The sequence below is a fragment of the Mauremys mutica genome, chromosome 2 (assembly GCF_020497125.1).
Source record: "Mauremys mutica isolate MM-2020 ecotype Southern chromosome 2, ASM2049712v1, whole genome shotgun sequence".
Taxonomy (NCBI): domain Eukaryota; kingdom Metazoa; phylum Chordata; order Testudines; family Geoemydidae; genus Mauremys; species Mauremys mutica.
The window spans coordinates 264,586,576-264,609,311 of NC_059073.1; the positions used below are offsets into that span (position 1 = coordinate 264,586,576).

Below are 22,736 nucleotides of genomic sequence, written 5' to 3' on the forward strand. Positions count from 1 at the left end.
AGGGATACAAAGGCAAGCAAGGTGAATACAATATTTTATTGATGTGAATCTCTGCAGAAAATGTTAGCAGTATTTGCTATCTCTAATACAATTTGAAGGGCTGTGACGATGCGGTTCTGGCGGGACCCAACTGAGAGTGCCAATTCAGGACCAATTGCTTAAACAGGGCAGTTACAGCCCTAGGCTGGGGTTTTTCCACCTCTAAGGCAAACCAAACCAGCCAGACAAAAAGGACTTCGGTTTCACCCCACTGGCTAACCACAAGTCACACACACAATTTCCTTAGACACTCCAGTCTCCCAGTATCACCACCAGTCCCACTCATCCTGGGGATGAATGGTTATGAAAACCAACACCCCAATAAAAGAAAACGGTTCTCTCGATCCCAAAGAATCAAGCCCCAGACCCAGGTCAATATACACATCAGATCTTACCCACAAATCACGCTGTTGCCAATCCTTTAGAATCTAAAATCTAAAGGTTTATTCATAAAGGGAAAAAGGTAGAGATGAGAGCGAGAATTGGTTAAATGGAATCAATTACATCCAGTAATGGCAAAGTTCTTAGTTCAGGCTTGTAGCAGTGATAGAGTAAACTGCAGGTTTAAATCAAGTCTCTGGAGAACATCCCCCACTGGGATGGGTCATTCAGTCCTTTGTTCAGAGCTTCAGTTTGTAGCAAAGTTCCTCCAGAGGTAAGAAGCAGGATTGAAGACAAGATGGAGATGAGGCATCAGCCTTTTATAGGCTTTACAGCAAAATGGAGTCTGGAGTCACCTGGGCAAGTCCCTGCATACTTTGCCGGAGTTACAAGGCGTATCTGCCTTCTCTCCATGGGTCAATTGTGTAGCTGATGGTCCTTAATGGGCCATCAAGCAGGCTAGGCAACTACAAATGGCTGGTTCAACTACAAAATGATACATACATATAGACACCATAATCATAACCAGCAACCCATAACCTGGTCTTAGACACCTTATATGACCCCCTTTACATAAGATTTGGTACCACTACAGGACCTTGGTTGCAACCATGTTCTATATGGTCCCAGATTATATCAATAACGTCACAAGGGCCATAATACAACAATATGATTTTAATCTGACTGTTGACTTTTAAATTTAAGTTATGGGTATCAGGTAGATGGTTCTTGGAAAAGATGGCTCTAAACAGGTTTGATTTATAACTTAAAGTGAGGCAGGAAGACGATGAATTCCTTAAAGCCAGAGGTTCCTCAAGTATGGTCCACGGCCCACTGTTACTTCCAGTATTGCCAACCCCAAGAATTCAGAAATCATGACTCGCCCACCCTAATGAATAAAATATAATAAAAAATCTTGAAATTGGCATAAAAATCATGAGCTTTTTAAAACTAGAAACACTTTTCATTTGCCTTCTGGGCACACTTCAGTTCCTGTTTTCAAGCTTTTTCTCTCCATCCATGATGGCTAGAAACGTATTTTTTATAAATGAAAGCTGAGATTCTCATAATTACTAGAGCTGCTTGGAAAATTTCCAGCCTGTTTTCCTGCCTGCTCGCCTGCCCAGGTCCTTTGGAGCCCCCCGGTGGACTGATGGGGAGTGGGGAGCCTGGAAGCTCTGGGAGTTCTGGCTCCCAGGCCCATGGCTACTCAGCAGCTTGGGCTACTAGGGCCCAGACTCTGGGGTAGCACCCCAGGCAAACCCCCAGATTCCTGGTTCCTATGGACTTCCAGGAAGCCAGGTGGCCAGTTTCCCACCTAGTTGGCTCCTTGGGGAGCTGGAAGGCCAGTTCCCCACCTGGCCAGCTCTCCGTTCTGGCTCAGTTCTGGCTGAGTTGTACTGCTACAGAATAACATGAACAACAGCAACAACATCAGAAACTTGGAATTTTTCCCAGAATGGATAACCCCATTACAGTTCAGCTCTAGTAATCACTTGACTCCAGGATCTGGGGCTTTAATAAAAGCATAAAATACCACAAGACTCGTGATATAATTGTGAGATATTGGCAACACTCAATACTCAGCATTTATCCTAACCTGGGAGTTAATGAGATGCAGCTATTAGTGAACAGGGTGCTTAAAATTAGAGTCCTGGAAGCAAATTCAAAACTTCATATATAGAGGCCTGGTGCTATGCACAGAGATTAACAACAGGGTGACCCTCCCAACTTCACACAGATGTAGGGCTGCACTCATCCCTCTCTGCATAGCCACCACCACAAAAGCCCCTGCCTTCTGAGAGTTCCTGCTATTGTAAGGGCCGCTCCATTCAGCAGCATGTCTGTACATCGCAAGACAGCTCTTTGATTCAGAGTTCGCACTCAGAGTCTCCGCAAGTTCCAGTTTCCTCAGATTGTGTCATATACATCCAGGGCAAAATCCTGCACTGAACAGTAGGCTCCAGTAGATAAGGTTGGCACAGGGTATTTTTGTGGGGAAGAAATGGAGCAATCTGAGGCAACCCTAGGGGCAGTTACTCCAAAGTGGCTAGTTCAGACTCTTCAACTCTGCAAGGAGCAGCAGCAAGACTGTGCATAGCGGTAAATCTGTTAGTGTGTTCTATCCCCACCTAACCTACTAATCCCCACTGTGTGGGGAGGCTGAGTGGAGCTGGACTTTGTTTCAGACAAGGGTGTGAAATGGAAGTATTGCGTGGGTTAGTAGCTTCTCTGTTCCTCTTCCTGCTTTGAGCAGTAGTATTGCCTTATTGGGTGGCATCTGATCTCCTGTCCCAGATTATTTTCTCCCAAAGCAGACGTGTTACAATATTTCATGATCCTATGGAGACAGAGCCGGACATGAGAGAGGTTAGGTGGAATCCAAGTAGCAACCAGTGCTTGCAGCACATAGAACAGAATTTGGTTTACAGCTAGCTGTAATTATAGTTTTCAGATACAGTGGGTACGCCATATACTAGCTCATCCCCAAGACAGAATCCTGTTCAGTCATATCAGGGCATTGCTTTAGACTTGTGAGTTGATTTTCTGACCCTAGTTAACTCACGCTCTTAATATCATGGAGATAGCCACATCATGAAATCTACATGTTTCTGCAAGTGTGGTATTGTACAAAATGTCTTTTTTCTTTGCAGGAATAATTTTCAATGTTGCCTATTTTATACCATCTATGCATTTTTCTTGATGATACTCATCATGTTGCTTAGCAAGTACTGATTCTACCTTCTGGGATGTGCAGAGGTGCCTATGCAATCACATTTAGACATGAGCTATTCTGGGAATAATTGCTCTGCTATCTGAATATAAAAGATGGCAAAGGGAACATAAAAGTTTCACTAGGATGTGAAACAGATGAGGTGAAAACTTAGTTGGGTTTATAAAGACCTATTATTATTTCAGGATTTTGTTTTAGCCTGATGTAATTGGTATATGCCTTTTAAGATGCTGTCATACATTCTCTCCCCGCGTTTCAAGACTTGCTGTCTCTTTCTTTGATGTAAATAAATCTGTAGCTTGGCTTCTGCCTCACATCAAGCTTCCTTATAATCACATTAATTCTAGTAACACTATTGATAACACTAAAAATGGCTGGTTCCCTAGGATACGGTACAATAAAAATTTTACATATGGTGCTCCCTGTAAAGTATCACAAGGAAAATCTGACAGTGAGTAGTGGAATAGAGAGGAAATGCTTTGGGCAAAAGGACCGTCATACAGGCAGAGAGGGAGAAATGATGGGCAGAGATAGAGGGGAGTCAAAGAAAAGAGGACCATATCTGAAGACCTCCAGATGCCTTGTAAATCATTGTTTTTGCAGAGCAGATGCAGGAGAGGGAAGTTGGAGGAAATGGAAGGTTGCAGAAGTGAGTGGAAATTCAAGTTAGGCTAAAGTCAGGAGGAAAGATTTTAAGATGAAGTCCAAAGAGAGAAAAGCCCAGTTAAATATTACAGGACTAGTGAAAGTATTGACTGTAATCATGGAGAGCTGCGGGGAACAGAGACAGGGTTGTGATTGGAGGGTTGGAATGAGCAGGAAGGGAACTGGTGCATCAGAGCTCAGAAGTAAGATGAGGCAAGTCCATGGAGACTTTGGAAAACCAAGAAGAGCATTTTGGCATCAGCGATGAATAGGAAGTCAGGGAAGGTTATAGGCAATAGGAGTGAAACGTTCCTGCTTCCTGAAGCCAGTACTCTGGTGTCAGCATACTAGACACATCACTCCTCCTTGACACTTAAGATGATAAGAGAGTGGCTTTATGCTAAGTGTGGACTGATGTGTCAGTACTGAAACAACTCAAAGTCCTCACTGAACATAGGGATTTGGTCCAGTTTTCACATTAGCCAAAGGAAGCATAGGAGGAAGATGAATCAGATGATAAATATCAGTTTTCTATGTGCAAATTTGTCCTATCTGCCTGTGTTAAAAATAGGTTTTATCTGCCCACAGGAGCTCTGAGAAGTTGCACTTGTCAGGTTGTTCCTGCAGGAGCTTACATGAGCGTGAATGACTGTTTTAGAGGTGTATTTAAGCCTTATCAAACCTAGCTACACTGCTTTCTGCTGACCCGAACCCAAATGCTGAAAGCGTGGTTCAGGAGATGAGCCACTGGGCCACAAGGTGAAAGAACTGGCCAAGAAAAGCTCTCCATCTCCAGAGCACAAGTTGCAAGAGAAGGCTGGATGCATGGACAAGATGGCTGGATAGGACTTTTGTGCTCTGGTAGCTCATCTCCAGAGAATGGGCAGAGGGGAGAATCCTAGTTTAGCTATTCCAGAGCTGCATGAGAATTTGAACCCAAACATGTCTGGGTTTGACCTGCCCCTAGTTCTTCTTGCTTTCTCAAGATAAAACTCAGTTCTCATTTTACAGCTCATTTTTTGCCCTAAGTAGAGCACAGGTGAGGTTCCACGTCAGCCTTGTCCTTTACTGAGTGAAGGACAAAAGCATCCAGTTGCCTCTTCTTTCAGAGGCTTATTTCTCTGTGACAATCCTTTTTCTTAAACCTTGGTTTAGGATTGCCTGAGAAACTATTCCAATGAGCACTCTACTGCTGAATGAGAGGTGTCTCCCTTGGGGAGAGGGCTGCTACTGCACTCCTTTCATTCCCTAATGTTGGGCTCATTATGTAGTGCGCTTTTCACACCCTGAAGTGCTAAGTGTCAGGTGACACCAACTGAAATGATGGGTCTAATCCTCATGAGAAGAACTAAACTTTAATTGTGAAGTGCTCTTAATCTCATAGTAAAGCTAATTTATTTATAGTTTCCTTTTGTCTCATTAGTTCCAGAGAGAATTCAAGTGACTTCCCCGACCCCCGTAATACATTATCCATTTCCGTCTTTGTTCCAGCGTCCACATGTGGAAGCCAAAAATTGAGCATTCAAAGGAAACTAAGGAAGGGAGGCACAAGAGATAACAGAGCACTGTGAAATGCTGATGGTGACAGTTCATCTGACTTCAGTTCATTGGAGTCCTTTCTATTGTGGATTTTTCTCACCTTCACATAAAAGGTACGGTATCGATTACAACCACATATGTCTAATCTAGAGATGGACTTTATTGATTGGTGGAACTTTGTGTACCTGAACTTGCTAGTGTTTGGAAGTCCACAGACAGACAAGTTGTTTGTACTATTCATGTGTCTCGTGCTCAGCTGCAGGGTGTTGCTAGTCCTCACCACTAAAGGCCTGATTCTGGCAGACACTTATTACTAGCTGTAGCGCTTACTACTGTGAGCAGTCCCAGTAGTTTCAGTGCAGGACTACTCACTGGTGTAAGTTCTGTGTTTGCTAGCTTGGACCCTACTGTTTTTTAAAAAATAAATACATTCAAGGAAATTGGAGGGTAGCGTAAATGTTTTGAATGACACTTCCTACAGATCCACAAGCTAAAGTACAAGTACAGCTGAAAAGGTGCCATGCAATGTGTGCGTCTCTTCAGAAAGTTTTTGAATCAAGGTTCACTTTTGGGGATGGGGAAAATGTTCAAGCTAGGTGTGTTTCCATCTGAACTTGTGGCTGTTTCTTTGCAAATTTATGAGCTAGGATATAAACTCAGCTGTCACAAGGTCATAACACTTGAGACAGAACTTGTCGGGGCATGGCAATTTTTTATCACCTTGCATCCAAAGTATCACTGATTTTCAATCTGATGGTATATAGGCTATGAAAGTGATTTCAGGACAGGAGTGGCAAAAGGTCCCTAAAAGTGGGAGGAGCCACTGGCGCTTGAACCATGGCTCTGCCCCCACACCACCCCTTCTTTCTGAGGCTCCGCCCTCACCCCACCCCTTCTCCCTGAGCCCCTGCCCTCGCACCGCCTATTGCCCCAAGGCCCTAGCCTCGTAATGCCCCTTCCCCCCAAGACCCCACCTCCCACTCATTCCTCTCCACCCTGTCGCTCATCCTTATGGCCGGGAAAAGGTGTGAGGGCACAGGCCCCCTTTTTAAAAGTTGGGGGTCATGGCCCTCTGGTCTCCCCCTGTTGCGGCGCCCCTATTTCAGGACCTGTGAATGTGCTTGTGGGATGCAGGACTGATGAGTTAAAATGATGATCCCAGAACTGCCGAGACAGATGGTGGTACTCAAACTTCTTTGCCTACTTGAATTTTCCTAAGGCGTGTGATGTTCTTAGAAGGCAATAATATAACTTTTTATTTACTTGTGCATAGCATTTTAACATGCACCCATCTCAATCGCCGTGCTGATGAGTGCATGTACAAAAATCCCTCACACAATACTCAACATTCTGTGACTCTGAAAGAATCCTGTCTCAAGGGGGTAGATTGGGTTCAGTATCGGGAAAAAAATGCTGGAATTTTTACTCTGCACATTGTCAGATTCTCATCCATGTTGCTCTTGGGAGTAAACCCCCTAAATATGAAACATGTATATTGTTGCCATTCAGATTGACCTCAGCAATGGACAAATTTAGCATTAAATAGGCTCTTAGAAGCTTCACTTAACCATTTCCCTGCTGCCAGAACCATTTGTGGGTTCTAGCAGCTGCTTTCTGTAGGATGTCAGCATGTACCAAGCCAAGAATGACCAGCAGGCAGCAGCACTGGACAAGATACCTGATACTTTGTTTAGTACTATGGGTATATCTACGCTGAAAATAAAAACCCACGGGTGGCTCAGGGCTGTTTCATTGCAGTGACTTCTGGGCTCAGGCTGCAGCATAAGCGCTAGGACCCTCTCATCTTGCAGAGTCCTATAGCCCAGGCTCCAGCCCAAGCTCGGAAGTCAACAGAGCAATAAAACTACCCTCCAATCCAAGGCCCAGTCAGTCAGCTGGCATCAGCCAGCCATGGGTGTCTAGTTGCTGTGTAGACATACCCTAAAAGGCTGATTCTGCACCACTGAGGTCAAATGGAATTTTGCCATTGACTCCAATGGCAGGATGATCAAGCCCTAGAATGCCAGATGAATTGATTAGTTGCATCTTTGTTTTTAGTTTGTCTTATGTCACTGCAGAAAGCATGAGTGCAAATGTGAGCTTCAGCTTATGCAGCAAGGTTTTTGTTCAGTTAGGCTTTTGACTGAACATTTGTGCTGTTATTTTCCTTCCCTTTGTAAATGTTTTGTAGCTTACCGTGTTAGTTTGTACAAAGGGCAGAACTGCCTATTAGTTACCATCCTTGTACAACGTCAGTACTTACTGCTGTGTGCCTGAAGTAGGTACTTTTGTTATAAGCACTATTGGGTAAATAAATAAAGGATCTTTCACAGAAATTGAGAGTCTTGTTGCAGAAAACAGGACCAGTGTCCTGGAGGATGCCTGGGGCCATCATAATATACATTCCATTGGCCTTCTTTGCTGCAGTTGATCAGCCCATTCCCATCTTATGGAATCACAAATCTCCCTTGTTTCTAGAACACTTCTGCTTGTCAGCCACTGAGTTCCAGTTGCCTTATTTTTTAGGTTCAAAACACATCACTTTGGGGTCTTTAAAATCCATCTGACACCCTGAGTTTAATTTTTTCTGAAGATTTTCTGTTGTACGTCATTTAAATTAATAATGTTTCTGGTTTGGGTTTGTCAGAGAATTTTGCCTCCCCATAGGCACAGTGCTGAAAAGCATCCAGTGTAGTCACAATACCAAACCCTAACTAATGTCTTCTCTTCACTGAGACCCATTGACATATTACACTCATTTAATCAACTTGCTTTGTGCTATTTATCTACAGGTCACTCTCTGGTTGCACTTTGTCAAAAGCCCTATTAAAATCTAGAAGGACATCATATGTATCTCCTGTGTCAACAGCCTTAAGACCACTCCAAAAAAAGGAATTAAGTTGGACTAGCAACAACTAACTTTCATAAAAAACCCTTCTAGTTCCCACTTCCTTGGTGACGGTTCTGTATGTTAGTTTCCACAGTTTTATCTGGAGCTCAGTTTAGACTAGCTGAGTTACAGTTTCTTTGTTCAGACACGCTCCCATTTTTAAAGATAGGAGTAACATGAGCCATCCTTTAGCCCTATACCTGGACCCAGGTAGAGCTTAAATATAGAAGGTAGTCTGCCTCTCCTAACTGAGAACGGGAACACATTCATTAAACGCACTAGAAAAACATTTCAGCATAATAATAATAATAATTAGATCTTTGTTCCCCCCTAATTTCCTCCTTCATCCCCTCATTCTCAGATAGTTGCTGATCCTCTAAATATTAACACTGGCAGCATGCAAGCTCTTCACTCTGCGATGCAGAAAGTCTGCAAGCTTTTCCATGTGAGACAGGAAACGGGGGAGAAAAGGGGTTGAACAGGAGATAGGGCCTTGCATACCAGTTGGAAATGCTGGCGAACCGCTCCCTGGAGTTCTAATTGAAAATCAATCTGATATATAATTAAATTCTAGTCATCACATATGCACCAACTAGTCTCATTAGCTCTTAGCCCAGGCAGAGAAGGAACGATGCTATTGATCAGCTCAGGACTACTGCACTATCATCAATACTAAATGGCTCATCCTAGGGCCTGCTTAGCTATACTGATGTACAGCTGGCAGGCAGCTCTGTGCAACTCAGAGACTGAAGGACAAACAGCTGACTCCAGCCAAGGTGTCCAATATTCCCTAATCATTTAAGTGCATTGTGGAGTGAGCCTGCGCTCGCCCCTCAGTCTCTACCCTGCCATCAACCTTGCCAATAAATCAGCTTTGAACAGGCTCCAGAGAGAGAGAGGAAAAGGAGGCTGATCAATTCTCTCCAATATTAGATTGTCATTTTAGCTTGTATCCCTCTAGTTCTACTTTGGTTAGATGCTCTGTAATGATTTCTACCAAGGTCTGGCAACATACATTCACAGCCCCAGGTTAAGGGTATAGGTCCAGTTTCTTTACCTAAGGAGGAAAGGAATAATATTGATTAAAAAAAAATTAAATGGAACTATAGTAACAATTTCATATTATTTAGTGTTTTAAACTGTTTTAACTTTAAAAACAGCCTGGGCACTCCATACGTGGGATCTCATTGATCTCTCTACATTCCTTGTGGCAGAGTGACATTATGTAGTCTAAGAATCCTGTGGCACCTTATAGACTAACAGACGTTTTGCAGCATGAGCTTTCGTGGGTGAATACCCACTTCTTCGGATGCAAGTAGTGGAAATTTCCAGGGGCAGGTATATATAAGCAAGCAAGAAGCAAGCTAGAGATAACGAGGTTAGATCAATCAGGGAGGATGAGGCCCTGTTCTAGCAGTTGAGGTGTGAAAACCAAGGGAGGAGAAACTGGTTCTGTAATTGGCTAGCCATTCACAGTCTTTGTTTAATCCTGAGCTGATGGTGTCAAATTTGCAGATGAACTGGAGCTCAGCAGTTTCTCTTTGAAGTCTGGTCCTAAAGTTTTTTTGCTGCAGGATGGCCACCTTAAGATCTGCTGTTGTGTGGCCAGGGAGGTTGAAGTGTTCTACAGGTTTTTGTATATCTGCTGCTCTAGACAGCTTTTGATATTGGTATTAATATTAAGTGACTTGTGTTTCTCTTTGGTGCTATATTATTAATCTGTTTAGGTGGTTATAATGCCTTCATTACCATAATATATGTGCACCTAGCAAGTACCAACATAGAAAACATTGTCAATTTACAGTTAAGATTAGTTCAGTAAATATAATTCCTATCCAGCATAAGAACGTTACAGTTAAATGGTAAATTAATCATGCTTCAGTAATCTATTAGAATTCTTTGAATGTGTCAATAAAATAGTGGGTAAAAGAGAACCAACTGATAGAATTTATGTATTTGAACATTCCAAAAGCCTTTGTCAAAGTCCCTGACGAGGCTGTTAAGGAGACTAAGTAGTCATGAGGTGTGGGGCAAAGTTCTGTCATGGATCAGAAACTGCAGCAGGCACCTTAGTTGGGAATAAATGTTTGCAAGACAGGGCTTTGGATTGGACTATAGGTGGGATTGCTGCCTCCTCTTAAGGTTGCCTGACACACACGTCTGATTTTAAGACTATTTTTAGTTGCTTATAATTTTGCCAAGCTTTAACCATGGGGGCCGACATTTTCCATGCTGGGCGTGTGCCTTAGACTGATTTTTTGCGGGGAGGGAAATGTCAGCCAAAATGGTTCCGCCGATTCTGAGAATAAGGCCAGGGGAAAAAATATGCCAATTTTTTTAACATGGCAGAACCACAGTCTTTTCTTTGAGATGCTCTAGTGCCTCTCTGCTTTGAAGAAGGGGCTTGACATTTGGCAGAGGGTGGCCTTTGTGTCAGGAATGTGCCTTTTGCTGTCCTGTGAAAATCCATCCGAATGTGGCCAAGCTATTAGCCTTTGAAAAAAATCACAGTTCACACATGCTCAGCAGAGACTTGCTAGATCTGTAGCTAAATTCCCCAAAGATTCCATCCACAGTGGGCATGCTCCAGCCTGGGGCTGGGCAGGACTTTCCCTGTAATTGCAGCTCTGGCTGCTGAGGGCTTTGCTGTCTGACCTGTACTCTCAGGTCCCGCCCTGCTGGGCCCAGACAGCATTGAGGAGGAAGCTTCCTGATTTGAATGCAGAGGGGACAAAAACCAGACCTAAAGGGGTGGGGTAGGAGGAGTAGATTGGAACAAGGAGGCTGGTGGTGGGGAGACTGGGACTGGGAAGCAATGGGGTGGAGACTGACTGGGCAAGGAGGCTGACATTGGGGAACAATAGGGTGAGGGGAATGTCATAGGGTGATTGGCCCTTTACGGGGAATTGGGTCCCAGCCCCACCTGCTGTCAGCAAATATCTGTGAACCCCACTGGCAAAGTGTCCCATCCCCTTCTAGGGCTAGTCTACATAGAGGTTGACAACCTACTACTGCTACCAGTCTCTCAGTTAGCTCAAGTGGCAGAGGTCTATGTGGTGGATCTAAAGCTTCCAACTCTGCTTCTGAACAATGAGGGTGTCAATATGACGCTATATAAGGGAATTTCTGTTTTTTTCAATTTGGTTTTTTTAAAACATCGGCAATGATTATTATTGATTATTGATACATTATTAATATTGAAAAGTAAGAACTCAAAAGTTAGGAAATGCCAGAATTAGGGCTGCCTATGCACCCAAAGCTCAACCCCTTTGAGCATATTCATTATGATACAATCTTCAATTACCTGATCGCATGCTATTTTTTCTACTTGACCCCTGCTTCAGTGCACAAGACTGGCCCTGCTCTGGGGTGTATCATGCTTGTATACAGAAGGCGGATTAAAATGTAGTGGGACCCTTGGCATAAAGAAGATTTGCCCCCCCTCACCCCCACCATGAGGCCCTAACCCTCCCCTTCCCCCCATGGCCCTGCCTCCTGGCCTGACCGGAAGCCGGGCTGTGATAAGAGCTGCTCAGGGAACCTGGGCTGCAGTGGGGAGCCCTGGACCCTCCACCTGTTCTGGATGGCGCAACCTGGGGGACACACGGACACTGGCTGGGGGCTGCTCTTAGGCACCCCGGCTCCTTGCCCAAGGCAGGTGGAGGATCCGGAGCTCCTCACAGCTGCTCAGGCACCCTGGGCGGCTCTTACTACAATCTAGGGTGACCATATGTCCCATTTTGGCCAGGACAGTCCCCTTTTTACACCCTGCCCCAGATGTCCCAACTTTTTTGGCAAAAATGGGCATTTGCCCATCATCAGTTGGCAAGAGCAATTGGGTCAAAAGCCCAGTTTTGGCAAAAAGGGGCTCGGGGTGGGGAAGGAGGAAGGCTGAGGCGGGGGAGGCTAGAAGGGAAGGTCAGTTTACAGATACATGGAGCAAAGGGACAGTGTGTATATATATTTTTAAAAGAGAGGGGAAATTTTGGCTGTCCAAAAGGCCCATTCACATAGGGAAAGAGTGAGGGGAGCAGAGAAAAGCCTAGAGAGCTTATATATAATGTACTGGACTGGCTGCAAAAGTCTTAAAAAAACCCCAAACAGCTATCGGGGAAAACCAGCTATTTATTGAGGTCAACAAAGGAACCGTGTACAGTTGCTGCACTTTATTTTACTGCCTTTATAGTTTTAAATGAGTTAGAACTGCCTGTCTTAGTGCAACAGGTTTAATAAAGAAAAACACGTAACGATTTCAAATACTTCAATTATTCAAATACTGTAACTTAGATACGATATGTAAATTTGCCTTTTTAAGTGATTTGAGAAGCTAATGTAGTCCAAGTGTCTGAGCAAAGGCTGTGGAGCCAGAAAAATGAGTTCTCTTCCTTGCTAGGTGATCTTTGCTTATTGCATAACTTTGCATTGTCTGAGTTTCCACATTATACAATTATTTTTACTTACCTCCCAGCAGGGAGTGAGGATTAATTATTTAGCTTTTATGAAGCAGCTTGAAGTTTAAAAACACTAAATATAAGCTACATATTTATTGAAAAAACACTAGATTGTAAGCTGCTCAGGGCGGGAGCCTTGTCTCTTTACATGTCAAAGAATATAAAACATTAATATAAATAGGCAGCATAGAAATAAATATGAATGAAAATAAAGGGCTCCATCCCCCCAAAAATGTGGCTATCCTAAAGTTGTCACCTTTGGTTTGAATGAATAACCCCGCTGATACCTGTGACCGTAGTTTTGGAGCCTGCAGTTTCAGGTGAGTGAGTGAGGACAGCTGCAGCTGTCAGTTCACATAATACAGCATTATGCCAGAGAACTCTGCCTAAGTGCCAAATTTTGAAATAGTTGAGACATGAAGTTTTCTATTAAAACAGTATTGTCTATTCGTAAGCGTTGGAGACTGAGAGTCAGGACTCTTGGTTCTCTAACTAGCAGCGATACTTGATTCACTTTGTGCTTGACTGTAGGCAATCCACGTAACCTCTGTGTGTTTCACTATAATAACCATGTGTAAAATGAGGGGGGAGAGGGACTCGGGGGGGGGCAGTTCCAAGCAGGAGGTGGGGGGGAAGAGGGAAGGAGAGGGGCTTGGGGGGCAGTTCTGCATGGGAGGGAGGGGGGAAGGATAGGGGGTCCGAGGGGCAGCTCTGTGCAGGAGGGAGGGGGAAGGAGAGGGGCTCCGAGGGCAGCTCTGTGCACGAGAGAGGGAGGAAGGAGAGGGGTTCGGGGGGGCAGCTCCACATGTGGGAGGGGATATGCTCACCCTACCACAGCTCCAGCATCCGGCCTGGCCAGGGAGCAGGGCCGCAGGGGGAAAAGGAAGAGCAGGGCAGTGGGGCCAGAGTTCTGGCCTGCGGGGGGCCCCACAATTGGCCAGGGCCCCTGGGCATGGGCCCCATTGGCCCATAAGTAATCCGCCACTTGTTGTATAGTAAAGGAGGCTGTTGTTTGCAGATCCCTTACTTCATTTGTTGAAGAAGTGGAAAGTACATAGTGAATGAGGCGGGGATTACAGAAAGGACTGTCTCATGCTTAAGGCAGTTGAATGTTGCCCTGAAGAACTGGATTTTAGAACTCTGCCACAGAGTTCCTACGTGATGCTAGTCAAGTCACTTAAACCAAATTTTTCACAGATGGTCACTAATTCTGTGAGCCTTATTTTCTGGGTTCCTGACTTGAAACCTTGGGATCTGATTTGCAGAAGTGCTGAGCACTCAGAGCTGCAACTGAAAGTAATCTCTGCTTTGAACATATGAAGTGCTATGCAATGCTAAGTACTCTTAAAAATCAGGTCCTCAGTGTCTGAAATGGAGCACTCAGAACTTGTCAGTGCCTCAGTCTGCAGAATGGAGATAATATTCCCACATCTCACAGGGGTGTTATGAAAATAAATTCATGAATGTTTGTGAAGCTCCTGGCTACTATAGTGATGGCTGCCATAGAAAAGGCCATGAGGAAATAAATAATGCCATCTTCAGAGCAGGGTTGGAATAGTGTGCAGGAAATAGAGCCTAGGGTCACACATTGAACAATGAGGAGAAAACTAAATATTGAATGGCTGATCATTCAGTGAGCGCTGTCCATCCAGTGCACTGAATGAGGCAGGGGTTGGTGCTATGTTCACAGCACATACACATGGAGAAGTTAGAGAAAAACATAAAATACTCTATCTGGAAGGCTGTGGTGTAACACTACTTTATTTCCTAGCATCCAGAACCCTAACACTCAAGAACCAAGAACAGACAGAGACAAAGCAGGCTGCTTCCTAAGGCAGAGAGGCATAACTCCACTCACCTACTGTATGCTGGCTCTTTGCAGACTGACATTGAAAGACTCAGAATACAAACTTCCCTAGGAAACTTTCTAGCCTGCATGCAGGGACAGGTAGTGTCTTTACATTTAGAGTGGTAGCTTGTAATTTTAACACACTTTTCAATACATCACAGTCGGAGGGAAGAACAGTAGGTGATTGTGTAATTAAATACTGCACCATAATACACATGGGTAAGGGGGATGAACTAAGATTGCAAAGGGAGCCTTAATTATGGCATTTCCTAACTTCTGAATGCTGGACTTTGCTGGAATAATGTACTTTTAACTTTTTGTATGTGAGAACCCATGGTCTCACAAGTAAAGGGAAGATGGCAACAAGAAGCTCTCAAATTCACACACAATGCCTATTCTCCCTGGCTTTTCCCAAAGGTATTCATGACTTAAAGAGCTGATCCCACATTCTACTGCACTTTTCTTGTTTCTGTTCATCTTCCATCTTCATGAATCTCCGAGTCCATGAGCAGCACTTCACTGGCTTGAGAAATGGCTGATTGTTCTGTGATTCTCACATTCCTGGTCACCACTCTTTAGCAGGTGGGGTGTTTCTTTCATCTTTTCTTTAATTTTCCCATTAAAATTTGTGAACAGAAATATGGGGATAGGAGGGGCTGATGCTGAACTTATTTAGCTGCCCAGTTAAAAACTCCAAAGGAGAGAACTGAAATGGAAAAGCCATTCCCTTTTCTTTTCATTAGAACAATGAACTCCACTTGGGTTTGTGTAGACTGATGGAAGGGAAATGTAAAGAGAAACTGTGGAAATAAGAATTTCTATTTTGACCCTTCCCAGCTAATCTGACCCCTCAGTTACTTATAAAAATAAACCCAGAGGATATGGAAGTGCCGAAGAGCAAAGGATATAAAATTGTTTTTCTTCAGTAAACTCTCTTTGACATCCTGTAGGGCCCTTGTACACGTACGATACATGGATGTTATCTTTTGCTTTGCATACTTGGAATATTTGGAACATAAAACCCACATTACTGTTTGAATTGTTGTGAACTGTTCTTGGTGCAACTTGGGAGGAGCCTGTGAGATGAAGCAGGATGGCTATGTATCGTATTTGGGCCCCAATATGATTTTCGCACATATTTTGTTAATATTTGTTGAAATATGTGATGCCTACGAGTATGCTTAGATCGTAAGCGTTTGGGGTAGGGATCTTCTTCACTCCTGGAAAGCCTCTGCAGCTGACTTCAGTAACTATATTTAAACAGTTCTTAGCTGTTCAGTATGTCTGTTTCAGTGGCTAAAATAATGAAAACGTGGAGGTAAACCCAGCCCCACATGACCAGCCAGCATTCTGTGGACAACTAACAAGTGCCCTGCAGACCCCAGTCTCTGAACCTCTGCTGTAGTATTTGCTCCCCTCCATGCCATACAGTGGAAGGCAACATAAGGACAATGGTTTCTTTCTCTGTCTTTGCCAGTGAAAAATTGGGAATCCTAAGAACTGTTTGCCATTAGCTCAGGCAGCATGGAAAGTGACGACACACAGAAATCAAGTTGATTTTTTTCTTACATTATTGAAGCTAATTATAATTCTTTGGAGACTCTTCAGATTGCAAAGTTTCATCATCATCATCATTGACAACAGCTAATAAAAGAAGTACTGCTTCTACTAGGGTTAATATTGCAATTTGTCTGATCATTAATGGTATATAAACCAGTGGAAACAATGCATCTTTTGTAATAGAACTCCTACCAGAAACCTTGGACGTTTCATAAGAAGGAAACATTGGTTCAGACTACAGCATAAATGTGGTGTATGATTTTCATATAGAAAATGAAGCATTAACATATACTACTATGCCAAGAACTTGCTACACAATATTTGTGGTTTGTATACTGCATTCAAAATGGGAGAAATGAAGGCAACATTTTTCCTAACGCCCATTACGCCCTTTTTTTTTGATTGGGTGATGCAGGAGGCTACTTTCACGTGATAATGGTTTTAAAAGTCATTTGTGTTCAAATAAAGCACATAATACAGAGTATTCAATGCTTCTGAAACTGGGATCATACTGTTTTAATTAAAAGGTCATCATTTGCTTGTGAATTGTTGCCTGGTTATTCCCCCCCCCTCCCCTTGTCTTTTGAATACAGCACTGAGAAGCTACTGTATGCTTGGCTGCTAATAAGATTTCAGTCTGTAACAGTCATGTCATTTCATAAGAATATTGGCAATTCAGTCTAATTTGCAATAATGAAGAATTCATACCTTCTTCCTTATAATAAACCATTAGTGTTGATTTTCAAGAACTCTTTGAACGCTGGGGAAGGTCCCGAAGATTGGAAGAAAGCTATGTTGTGCCACTATTTAAAAAAAGGTAAATGGGATAATCTGGGTAATTATTAGATCTGTCAGGTTGACATTGATCCCAGACAAAATAATGGAAAAGGTGATATGGCACTTGATTAATAATGAATTAAAGGAGAATAATATAATTAATGTCTATCTAATGTAAAACAGATCCTGTCAGACTAACTTGGTATATTTTTTATAAAATTATAAATTTGGTTGATAAAAGTAATAGTGTTGATATAATATAGTTGCACTTCTGTAAGGCATTTGACTTGGTACCACAACATTTTGATTAAAAAATTAGAATGATGCAAAATTAACACGGCACACATTACATAGATTAAAAACTGGCTAACTGATAGATCTCAGAATGCAACTGTAAATGGGGAGTCATCATCAAACAGGTGTGTTTCTAGTGGTCCCCGTTCTTGCCTTACACTATTTAACATTTTTATCCATTACCTGTAAGAAAACATAAAATCATCACTAATAAAGTCTGCAGATGATGCAAAGATTAGGAGAGTGGTGAATAATGAAGAAGATAGGTCATTGATACAGAGAGATCTGGGTTGATTAGTGAGTTGGTGCAAGCAAACAATATGTGTTTTAACATGACCAAATGTACAGTAATACATCTAGGAACAAAAAACCATAACCCATGTTTACAGGATGAGGGACTGTATTCTGGGAAGCAGTGACTCTGAAAAGGACTCGGGGGGCCATGGTGGATAAGCAGTTGAACATGACCTCCCATTCAAGGACTGTGGCCAAAAGGGCTAATACAGATGCTCCCCGGGTTACGCAAACCTGATTTACAGAAATCTGGACTTACGGAAAAAGTTCTGTAAGTTCCGTAAGCTTTTTTTTTTTTTTTGCTTAATTGTAGGAGATACATTCCCGACTTATGCAAAATTTGACTTACGCAAGGTGTTATGGAACGGAATGCCTTGTGTAAGTCAGGAAACGTCTGCACAATCCTTGGAAGCAGGGGTGAGCTGGAGCCGGTTGGCACCGGTTTGCATGAACCGGTTGTTAAATTTAGAAGCGGTTTTAGAACCGCTTGTTAACTGGCTTCCCTGTGAGGGAAGCTTTGATGGGCTCTGGCTGGGATGGGTGTAATTCCTCCTCCCGGCCACCAGGGGGCGCCCTGCTGCGAGGCGGGAGGCATGTGAACTGCCTCCTGGCCCTGTTGCTGCTGCTGCTCCTCGGACCTCTGGCCCTGGGGCTCCTGATGCTGCCTGGTGGGTCCCCGGCTGCCTCCTGCTGCTCCCAGCCCCCCCCCGTGTGAGTATCTGCACCCCTCCCCCGCTCCCCCTGCCTGTACCCCCCCCCGCCGCAGCCAGCCCCTGTCACCCGGCCCCAGCCCCCTGTCTGCACCCCCTGCCCTGCCACCCCCATTGCACCCCCAGCCCCCTGTCTGCACCCCCTGCCCTGCCACCCCCATTGCACCCCCTGTCTGCACCCCCTGCCCTGCCACCCCCTTTGCACCCGCAGCCCCCTGTCTGCACCCCCTGCCCGCAGCCACCCCCCATTACACCCCCTACCCCCAGCCCCCTGTCTGCACCCCCTGCCTGCAGCCACCCCCCATTGCACCCCCTGCCCCCAGCCTCCTGTCTGCACCCCCTGCCCTGCCACCCTCTCCTGCCTGCAGCCAGCCCATCTGCACCCCCTGCCCTGCCACCCCCCATTGCACCCCCTGCCCGCAGCCCCCTGTCTGCACCCCTCCCCCACCCAGAGCCCCCTGCCTGCACCCCCCCGCCGCAGCCAGCCTGTCACTCTGCCCCCAGCCCCCTGTCTGCACCCCCTGCCACCCCCATTGCACCCGCTGCCCCCAGCCTCCTGTCTGCACCCCCTGCCCGCAGCCACCCCCCATTGCAACCCCTGTCTGCACCCCCTGCCCAGCCACCCCCCATTGCACCCCCTGCCTCCAGCCTCCTGTCTGCACCCCCTGCCCTGCCCCATTGCACCCCCTGCCCGCAGCCAGCCCGTCTGCACCCCCTGCCCCCAGCCCCCTGTCTGCACCCCTCCCCCGCCCAGAGCCCCCTGCCCGCACCCCCTGCCCAAGCCCCTGCCCCTGCCCACAGCCAGCCCCTGCCACCCCACAGCCCCTGCCACGCCCCCTGCCCCCTGCCCCAGCCACCCCCTCCCCCTGCCTGCACCCCCCCGCCGCAGCCAGCCCCTGTCACTATGCCCCCAGCCCCCTGTCTGCACCCCCTGCCCTGCCACCCTCCCCTGCCTGCAGCCAGCCCCTGTCTGCACCCCCTGCCACAGCCACCCCTCATTGCACCCCCTGCCTGCAGCCAGCCCCTGCCACACCTTCTTCCCTGCCACCCCCCTGCCCACAGCCACCCCCCATTTCACCCCCTGTCCCCCTGCCCGCAGCCCCTGCCTGCAGCCACCTCCTGCTCCCAGCCGCTCTCCCTGTGTGTGTCTGCACCCTCCCGCTCTCCTCCTGCCCACAGCTGCCCCCTGCCACCCTCCCCTGCCCGCAGCCTCTGCCCCCCCCCCCAGCCAGCCCCTGTCTGCACCCCCTGGCCAGAGCCAGCCCCTGCCATCCGTCCTGCCACATCCTCTGCCACAGCCCCTGTCCCCCCTCCTGCTACAGCCCCGCCACCCCTCCTGCCACAGCCCCTGCCAGCCTCTGCCACCCTCCCCCACCCGCAGCCAGCCCTTGCCACCCCCCCGCCATCTGTCCTACCCACAGCCAGCCCCTCCCTGCCCTCCCCCGCCCAGAGCCACTCCCTGCCTGCACGCCCGGCCCAGAGCCAGCCCCTGCCCACAGCCAGCCCCTGCCATCCGTCCTTCCACAGCCCCTGCCATCCCTCCTGCCCCCTGCCACAGCCCCTGCCACCCCCCTTGCCCGCTGCCACAGTCCCTGCCTGCAGCCAGCCCCTGCCCACAGCCCCTGCCACCCCCCCGACCCCTGCCACAGCCCCTTTCCCCGCCACAGCCCGTCTGCACCACCTGCCCACAGCCAGCTCCTGTCTGCACCACCTGCCTACAGCCAGCTCCTGTTGCAGCCAGCCCGTGTCACACTCCCTGCCTCCAGCTAGCCCTGCCCCATGCCCCTGTCTGCAGCCAGCCCCATGTCCACTGGTGCCCTGCAGTTCTCAGGGCACTAACCCTGCACACCTGCTTCAATGAGGTGGGGCAGGGAGCAGCTGGGACCCACACATGTGCACACCCTAGGGTGACCAGACAGCAAGTGTGAAAAATCGGGACGGGGTGAGGGGATTTCTTATATAGGAGCCTATATAAGAAAAAGACCCAAAAATTGAGACTGTCCCTATAAAATTGGGACATCTGGTCACCCTAGCACACCCCAAGGGAATGGCAGGGACCCACACATGTGAAATGGAGCTCATTTCTAGTTCAGGCCCATCTTTTAAAAAAACTTTAGGTAGGGTTAACATACATCTGTATTTTCCCAGAGATGTCAGGCTTTTAGGTTCTTAAATCGCTGTCTGGGTGATAAATTTTAAAAATTCCTCCCGGGAAAATACGGACATATGGTAACCCTATTGGTACAAAAAGTACATACTGTGGCACATCCCTTAAATCAGAACTTTTTATAGGGAACCGGTTGTTAAGATTTTAGCAGCTCATCACTGCTTGGAAGTATGAACATGGGAATCTCAAATATGAGTAGAGAACATATATTACTCATTTGGCACTAATGCGACTACTACTGGAATATTGTGTCCACTTTTGGTGTCCACAATTCAAGAAGGAAGTTGGTAAATTGGAGAGCGTTCAAAAAAGAGTTATGAGAATGATTAAGGAAAACATGCCTTATAGTGAAAGACGCATGGTGCTCAATCTATTTAGATCTACATACCCAATTAACAAAGAGAAGATTAAGAGTTCACTTGATCACAGGAAGTACCTACATGGGAACAAATATTTGATCATGTTTTCTACAGTCTAGCAGATAAAGGTATAACAAGATCCAATGGCTGGAAATTGAAGCTAGTCAATTTCAGAGAAAAAAAAGGGAAATTTTTTAACTGTGAAAGTAATTGATAATTGGAACTACTTACCGAAGGTTGTAGATTTTCCATCAGTGGCAATTTTTAACTCAAGATTGGATGTTTTCTAAAAGATATGCTCTAGTTTAAACAGGAATTAATTCAGGGCAGTTCTGTAGCCTGTGTTATACTACAGGAGATCACATGATCCCAGTGGTCCCGTCTGGCTTTACAATCTATTAATCAAACCAGATTGCATGCATTTTACTGTTCAAAAGTTTTAAAATTATTTTTGCTGATATTTCTCAGGAAGAAGGCAGTTTAATCTCTCAAAAGTGCCACTGGACTGCATTACTCCTGCACGGAGGTTCATCTTTATCTGACAAAACAGAATAAAAATAAGAAGCATTGATCAATAACCTAACTAGTCATTAATGGCAAACTTTCCTACACTATTTAAGTATAGCGCAGTAGATTCTTTTTTCAAAACAAAGTACTGAAAGGATCTAAATAAAATCTGGAATGTATAGTGTACACAGAACATTCTGGGCCCAGTTCTCTGGTATGTGCTGTTCCAGTACTGCAAAGCAGCCCCGGTTTAACTGGTCGAGGCATACTGGTGAACCAGCCTCCTGTTTCCTCAATAGCACATGCAACACAATCCGTAACAGCCAACACCACATCATCAACCACTACAGTATCAGCACTGTATTCTCCAGGGATGGTTCAAAACAATGCAATGACTTTATATTGTAAAGCATTAAACAAATATTTCAGCCTTACTATGCTGGCCCAAACCTACAAGGTTCTGAGCATTATCATCTTGCATCCTTGGGCTTCAGAGAGAGTTGAGGGTGGTCAGATTGTATAGAATGATTGTTCCCTCTGGAGTCTCGTGTAAATCAATGTGACTCAGTTGTCAAAGGGGCCTGCTTAGTGCCTACAACATTTTCTGGGGGATATTGAAAACTTTGTTAAAATTGTGATCTTTCACTTTAAATTCTCTTAAGTTTCTTGATCCTGCTTGAAGGCTAGGGGGCTTTGTAGGGAAGTGTGCACAGTGTGATCAGAGTCAATTTTCAGGCAGCCAGCCTAGAGTAAGATGGGGTGAGTTGTGCCTCTCTGTTTTAGGGAGCAGCCTGCTTTCTCTTTCTTTTTTGAGGGTTCTTGTATGTTATTCTGAATTCTAAGTATTAAAGTAGTGTTATGTTTCAACCTTCCAGCAAGAGTATTTTAATGGTTTTAGCTAACTTCTCTGTGCGTATGCCATGGGTATAACATTTTCCACTTCTGCTTTGCATAGTGCTCAATGTATACCTACCTAGGAAATAAATATTGTTGTCGACTCGTTCCATTTGCACACATACATATTGCTGTATTTCCTATCTGATATAGACACTGGATTGTTACTGATTTAAATATATTGATACCACGTTTCAGTAGACCCAAATAATTGGGTAAAAGCAAAGAGATTTTATTTTAAGTAACTAGAGGAAAACTTGCCTATATCTCGTCAGATTATCACTTTGCCTTACAATATTTCACTGGCTAATTGTTGTTGAGACACTGAAGGAGCTGCTCCCAAAAGAGTCAATTACTTAGTCCAAAATGGATAATAAAAATGTCCTATGGATTGAAATGTAGTTCAGTTTGAAATGAAATCATATCTCCCTGGAGAATATTAAATGGTCTGGAAAAAATGTGTTCCGCTATTCACCTCTATGTTGCAACAATATATGCTGCAAAATACTCTCTATTAAATTGGGTTGACATTAAAAACTTCCTGGTTCAAATAAATTGATGGTATAATAAACTAAGAATGACTTATTATGAATATTTCTACTTTGGACAGGGTGAACTGCAGACACTTAGGGCAAACAAGGTTCTG

General features: G+C 45.2%; 1 long non-coding RNA gene across 2 annotated transcripts in view; it reads right to left on the reverse strand.

The window, feature by feature from the left end:
- Window positions 1-21,003: 21,003 nt before the first annotated feature.
- Window positions 21,004-22,736, reverse strand: part of LOC123362692 — a 68,962-nt gene continuing 67,229 nt past the window's right edge. For both annotated transcript variants that reach the window (XR_006576522.1, XR_006576521.1), the window contains exon 4: window positions 21,004-21,227. This is a non-coding gene — a long non-coding RNA (uncharacterized LOC123362692). The remainder of the gene's footprint in view (window positions 21,228-22,736) is intronic.